The following is a 7,627-nucleotide window of genomic DNA, read 5'->3' as shown; positions in this document are numbered from 1 at the left end:
CATGATCAAAAGTGTTTCCGATGTGCATGGGTCAGTAACAGACATCCAGCCACGGTGCCTTTGGTCCCTAACCCCCACAAATAAGGGGGGAATATTGTGAGTGATCATATATATATTTATATATATATATATATATGTATATATAAAAATATATAAATACATGTTTTGTTGATTGACAGCTGTCTAAGTAGCAGGGGGAGGGCGCTGCCGTGCTCCAGGTCGTAATTTTGTGCACTTTGCCTTCATTTTTTTCACTCTGCGCTCACTTCTGCTATGCTGTCGTGCCTCCAGGTCAGTCTGCTTTATTTGTCCAGTGTGCCTGTGTGTCTAGCCTTTGGCTGGATATTGAATTTTAAATCAGTCAGATCCTTCTACTGCAACACAAAAAAAGCCATCTTGTCAGAAGTCAAATATCTCTTGTTTTTTTCTTCTCAAAGATCGTCCTGTTCTGGCCAAATAAAGCAGCATAAATTACAAAGCCAATATATGTCCTTCACACCAGTTGTTTCATACCTTTTGCAGTAAGGACCGGTTTATATATATATATATATATATATATATATATATATATATATATATATATATATATATATATACTGTATATAGGCCTCCAGTTCCCCTTAATTTTTGATGGTAAAGTTTACCTTCATCCGCCGTAAAAATGTTTTCAGTTGATCTAAATTTTATTTGTACTCTTGAGTTCAAGTGGGAACCTTTAAAATATGACAGATTTTCCCTTTACCCATTTAGAAGAAGCAAAATAAATCAGATGCCAACTCATCTGACTTTTAACGTGCGACGAATAAACACAAACAGAAGAAAAGTCACTTAAAAGTGTTGTTTTCTAAAAATAATAAATGTGAATCCACCATTTGAGCAACTTTATTAGCAGCATCCTCATAACATCAGACAGCTGATTATCATACGTTATTATGGTCTGCGGGTACAACTGTTGTAATTAATCCTGATTTGAGGTAATGACTCCTGTTTTTTGTCTAATAAATTCAGTTTTCTTTTTTCTTTTAAGTCAAAGGATCTCTTGTTTCTGTTGTGATGAGTGGACAGACAGGTGAGATGGAACAGCAGTGAAGGTTTATTAGCCTCACAAACACAAAAACAAAGAACAGAAGCACACTGGTAGTGGAGGCAGGGAGCTCGGCCGACGAAAAGCTTTCACTTGAACCAGGAAGGAGCCGAACTCAGCGTAAATAACGTGGCAGGTTGGAGGAGCCAGGGAGAGGCTTTTAAAGGTGCATCCATTAAAGATGGGAAGCAGGTGTGCAAGGCCACCAGGTAGTGAGAGCCACGCCTCCTGCCCCACGCCACCCTGTAGAAGCACAAACAAAGGAATACATAAGCAAAAACACCAAAACCAACAAAGGAAAATTACACTGAATTACAACAGTTTCCTCACAGAATATTTTCTGTAAAAAGAAACTTTTCAAACATGTTTTGTTTTTGTTTATTTTGCCATAACTTGGGAATTTCAATTTAGAAGGTGGTGCAGCTGCATTAAAAAACCAGATGGATTTTTGACTCGTGACCAAGCGACTTGAGATGCATCAACAATGAATCAGATGTGGTGAGGAGAACGCAGTAGGTTTCAAAAATAAAGCTTTCTATCAGATTATAAATAAAAGAAACAAAAAAAGTTGTTTCCTTCTCCCAGATACCAGCTTTCCCTCAGACTGGTACTGGCCTTGGAGTTGGAGAAGCTGCTTTACGCAACATAGGTGGGAACATTTATTATTTTGTATGCTGGGAAACCAAACAATGTAAATTATTTTTAGACTTGGCTGAAGTTTCTTTTAATTATATTTTGATTGTTTTTGTCAATTCGGTTCATTTGTTTCAGATTATTGTTTAAATTCTTAATTGTCTACATTTTTACAATGTGACCAAACTGTTTAAGTTTCTCAGAAATAACAGGAGCAAATTACCAGCTCACTAATACCAATCAATGTGACTCCACGTCGTGCAGAAACAAGTATTCAGTGTTTAATTTCTGAAATTTAAAAAGTTTTTCATTCAGGTTGTAAACACATGAGTGCATCTAGGTTCACAAAATTCTTTTTTTTCTCTAAAGTTACTTTTATTTTGTTTTTGTCACAAAAATGATTCACACAGAATCTTCAAACTCAGATCACATGATTTTAGAAACTCATTTTTTTGTGAATATGGAAATGAAAAACAGCACTTCTAGAAATATAAAATTAGGCAGTGTAAATTTGATTCCACAGGAGTGAAGTTTACACCGAATCAATTATTTGGGTCCAATAACAACACTGTCCACTGGAGTTAATTAAATAACACCAAAATAGTGTAAAATTGCACCACGTTTATTTGCAGATATTATTTGACTTCGTCCAGATGAACCAAAACACTCCTGCTGTTGACTGCAGAAACATGATCAAGACCTCACTCTGAAGCTGAGGCTGGAGCGGGTATAAATGCTGGTGGTTCTGATGAGGATGATGATGATCAGCTGTGCATGGAGAAGACAGAAGCGGTGGCTGATGGGAGTTGTAGTGAGGAAGATATATCCACTCTTGGGTGTTTGGTGAGCAAATATGAGTCCAACACTGACATCATAAATGACACTGCAAAGTGTATCTTTGGACATTAAAAAGTGTAACTAGTTTTTGATTAACTTTGTAGTGTTGAAAAAGGGACTCTGTATACCTAAACTCTGAAAAATAACACTTTAACATTTGCTGTGTTCATCTTGTTACCTTTTCAAGCTCATTTAATCGTATTCATCACTAAATTTCAGTGCTGTCAGTCTGATGGGCCACTCATCAGAGTACAACCTGTTTCTCTGATGTTTCAAACACTGGGATCGTTCTGGAAACGAGCAACACTGATTCACGTGTCTGCATGGGGAGAAGTTTAGGAGCTAAAGTATGTCAGACACAGTCAAGCACAGCTTTAAAAAGGTGCTTCATTTACCGCGAGCATCCTGGGGCTGTTTTCTTCCCAAGGTGGGGCTCATGCCCTTCATGCTCCTACACCCACGTGCTCTGTGGCAGCGGGGGCTCCCGCGGTGATCCCCCAGGTACCGCCTCTGGGTTTCTGGTGTGCGGCTGTCCGGGGGGGTGGGGGAGTTTCTTGGCTTCTTCTCCAAGGGGTGTCTGGAGGATCCTGTACACCTGCATGTGCTGCCACACTGGAGCTCTGTGTGGGTGTATGTGGGGGGGGCTTCTCTTTAACATTCAGTAACATAGTTGCACATTCTAGTAAACACCTGAACATGCCTGCTCACTTCTGCAGAATGTTTGTACGCCTGCAGACATGTCTGATGAATAAAATATGTGTTTTATGACAATAATAAAGTTAAAATTTGTGCATCTGTTGTTGTGTACTTTGATTAGGGCTGGGTATATTTTCCAGGAACGATTTGATTCGCAGGAGCCTGGATTGATTTGGTTCTTTCAGTCCTCTCAGTTCAATTCAATTTTGAGTTTACAAACTTAACACATTTATAAACATTTGTTTAGAAAAAAAAAACATTAATAATCTACTATATGTTTTGAATATATTTATATTAATCTGATCCAGTTCTCATACTGTAAATGTATCAGTGAAATAATGAGATTGTTAATATCATCCAGTGTTACATGGATTCTCTAAAGGAGAAGTTCTAACTAAAATGTTCAGATCATTAACATTGGAAACATTGTTCTGCTTCTCCTGGAGGATGTTTCAGTTTGGACACTAGGTGGAGCTCACGCTATAGTAGTACACTGTATTCTAGAACAAGAAGAAAGAATGAGCAAAAAACTGTGTTTTTGACCACAAAAGGATACTTTAAAAATATTTCCTTAAAATAGTTTGTAAATGAGGAAAACAAAGACGTTCATGGATCTATTTGTCTGAAAGTGGATGGATCATAACAGAGCAGAGTTTGGGATTTGCGATTGTTGGTCCTACATAACACCAACAAACTTTTTTAAAGCATTTGTCCATCTACTCCTCATTTACAACGACTTGAATAAAGAAATACTTAAAAATTACATCTTAGGCTTAATTTTATTTATAAATGTCCTACATAATGGGAAAACTGCTATAAGAAAATGCCAAAAACACCTGAAACACACATTTTTATCTGAGTGGGTGTTCTCTTTGTGTTTTCCATCTGGTCCAGAACAAAAAAAGTAATGTATTGAAAAAGTTATTGGTAAAAAAATAAAATACAGTTTCAAATATACAATGCGTTCATAACAGAACCTTAATTTTTCAAAATAAAACCTGTCCAGTAGAAGCAGCTCTCATCTTCTGTCTGTTCAGCTGCTGGACAGGACACATCAGGAACTTCTTCTGTTGATGCTGCTGTTGAAAATACAGGAGAAAACGGAAACATCTAGATGTCAAAAACCAACGTGAACCACTAAATATCAGAGAGACATTTTTGGGTTTTGTTTTTTTTGTTTGTTTTTTTTCAAACCAATTTAGTTTTTTGACTAATTTAAGGACATTTCATATCATCCGAATCTGGAGATCATGAAGAAGATCTGATATGGATTTTTCTTTTTTTGTGGCTTCAGAAAGTTGGCTTTGGAGAAGCTTTAATGCAAGCTGTGCAGCATGGTGACAGAAGCGAAGGCCACCTGTTTAATTACAATGGTGCTCTGTGAATGATAAGCACTCACCGACTGAAATAGTCGGACCAACTAACAACTTTAAGAGGCTTAAGCAGAAACCAGTCAAGGTGAGGAAAAAAGGACAGCTCTACCTCGATTAAAATACAGCATGGGATTCTTTAAATAAATTGTTCAAGGTTGATTGTGTAATAAAATCCTCCATTTACCAACAATTCCTAACCAGTATATGGATAGTACAAACTTACCAGAGTCAAAGTACTTTAAAAACTTAGTAAAGACTGTGCAAAATGAACACATTTTATCTCCTGATTTCATATTTCGTTAGCTAAGATTAAAATCAATAAATAAACCTTCTTAATGTGGAAACCATCTTTTGCAGACATTTAAATTTGATCATTTTTATGAGTATTTTTATATTTTACTAATGCCGAACTACACTGAATGAATGCAGCACTTTTGGTTTTGCTCAATACAAACGAGATGTTTATGCATTGAGGCAAATGGTGGTCACACCAGACACTGATTCTGAGTGCCCAGACCCCGCCTACTCTGTCCGCACAAATGCGTTTCTGAGAGAGGCTAGACAGATAACAAATACAAAAGAGGTCCAAGAAAAATGTGAGTTTGAAAAGATGTACTTTTACTAGTGGTTTCTATTTTTTCGTTCTTTTTCCTTTTTTTTTGGTAAAACTGAATAAGACAACACAATGTATGAGTTTCTTATCCAATCAATAACTTAAATCAAAATGACAAAATAAAGATTTGCAGCGTTCACAGTAATTTATCTCTAAAATTAGCATCAGCATTTACATCCAAACAGCAACAATATTTGTCTTTGACTATTAATCACCAAAAGCATAAATTTGAACCTAAATTACACATTTGTACATACAGATAAATCTACTTCCAGGATTACACGTGAGGAGAAAACTATTCCTATGTCCACTTCAACTGAAGCGCTACATCTGATGAAAGTTAAACTGAACAAAAATGAACTTTAAGACCTACAACTCTTTAACTGACCAGTAGGGGGTAGTAGTTGCATAATGTCAACACTCCGCTAATAAAAAGAAAATAATAATAATGCTAAAATTTTAAAAAACGGCACATTTCAGAGAGGCCTTTTACTGTGGCCAGTCTGAGGCACACCTGTGCAATACTCATGCTGTCCAATCAGCATCAGCATCACAAATTTAGGCAAATCAGTGAACAATATTTGAGAGAAATAGTCATTTTATGTTTGTAGAAAATGTTTTAGATCTTTGACAAATGGACCAAAAAGAAAAGTGTTGTGTTTATATTTTTGTTTAGTGTACTTTTAGCTTTAAAATAATAGTTTGTTAAATCTGTATTAAGAAGTTAATACATTAAAGGAAACACTTATTTTAAAAAGAAAACATACATTTTCACTTTGTTCTACCAGAATGTAAAACATGAGAGTATGTGGCTGGATGTGAGATGTACTTTTTTTCTTTTTTGTTTTCCAAGGTTATACATAAGAACATGCAGTTGCTACTTTTTTTCATGCAAGTATTTCTTTTATTTTTATTTACTTAGCAAAGAAACATAATCTCAGAAAAGTGTTTAGCCTCAACAGCTGCAAATTTAAGTATCTTTACTTTTTTTTGTCACCAAACCTGTTGCAAACTGTAGATTTGAAATGACTAATTAGTCACATGTCTACTTATAAATAGGGCTGGATAGCAAAAATTGATGAATCAGTCTGATCCAATCTAAAATTAATAGATCAATAATCAATCCATGACAGTGCAGATCAATCTAACTGTATCAGATTAATATAGAAACCTTTAAAACATGTACATAGATTAGTCATGTATTTCAAAACAGTTGTGTCTAAATATGTTGAATTGAGAGAATCGAAAGAATTTAAAAATAAATGAACTGAATCAAATCGATCCAGGCGCTGGTGAAATGGAAATTATTGCCGATACCAGCCCTACTTTTAAAAGATTAATTTATTGTTGCACATATGGTGCTATTTCCTGTGTGGTTTGGTGGAAAAAAATGTAGTCCATTTTTTGAACTCCTCACAATGATTTCATTCTTTGAAGCAAATCACCGCTGTTCAAAGCCCATTCAAATACCAAAGCGGATTCTACAAACAATTCTCAGTAGAGCTGCAGCTTGAATTGTTTTTCTGAACTCTAAAGCACAAATTGAAATATGCCTGAAGAATGTGGCGGCTATGCATGTTTTTCTTTATTCTATGTAACCTTCTTTGATCAACCTGAACAAATTCTTCATTCTTCATGCACTCATCCGAAGACTTAAGCAGAATTTAAAGCAGTTTTATTTCCAACCTGACCTACACAACATCTATGTATATCCCACAATCGTCATCCAGAAATCCCCTGCTTCGGCTTCAGCTTCCAAATCTCTCATAGAAATTTTATTACTCTAGAGAAATTTCACCCCTGAGTTTTTTTTATTTTGAGCTTCCAAAAGGCAGTACCTTTTCCTTCTGATCATTCTGATGAAATCCTCCTATATGTCTGTTGTAAGGCACTTTGACTTTCCAGGTTGATGTATCGGTTCTCTTGAAAGTAAACGAACTTCTAGCACTCAAGCCAAATAATCTTTTACTCTAAATGCACTTTATAATTTAAATTTTTTTCTCCCTCACATGTTTTACCAGCTCAGTTTCTGAACCCACTAAAGGAAAGTTCTTTTAATGAAGCGACCGCGGTTTCTTCTCCATAAACACAAGAGTGATGTTTAGATAAAATTAGATCTCTTGTTCATAGCAGCACAGTATAAAACAAAGAAAGTCAACATGATTTCATAGAACTCATACTATGATTACAATTAGGTGTCTGTTTAATCTGAATTAAATGGGCGCTTATGCACCAGTACGGAGGGCTGACCTCTACAGATGCTCCAGGTTTTAGAGCTGTTCAAAGACAGCATATAGAGAAAACTGGACTGGTTATTCCCTCCCCGCATTCCTAATAGGAAATTCCTGCTATCCCCAGATCCCATAGACTTCTATAGAGAAAGGAACAGAT

At 35.9% G+C, this 7,627-nt stretch overlaps 1 long non-coding RNA gene across 1 annotated transcript; it reads right to left on the bottom strand.

Annotated features, from left to right (window-relative positions):
• Positions 1–880: 880 nt before the first annotated feature.
• Positions 881–5,837, bottom strand: LOC112142395. The gene is made up of 3 exons (XR_002918587.2): positions 4,249–5,837; positions 2,950–3,174; positions 881–1,327 (listed from the first exon to the last, which is right to left on the bottom strand). It is a non-coding gene; the product is annotated as an uncharacterized LOC112142395 (long non-coding RNA).
• Positions 5,838–7,627: the final 1,790 nt, after the last annotated feature.

The sequence above is a fragment of the Oryzias melastigma genome, linkage group LG14 (assembly GCF_002922805.2).
Source record: "Oryzias melastigma strain HK-1 linkage group LG14, ASM292280v2, whole genome shotgun sequence".
Classification (NCBI taxonomy): domain Eukaryota; kingdom Metazoa; phylum Chordata; class Actinopteri; order Beloniformes; family Adrianichthyidae; genus Oryzias; species Oryzias melastigma.
The sequence above is the reverse complement of the archived record's forward strand: the minus strand, read 5'-3'. Positions and strand labels throughout refer to the sequence as shown.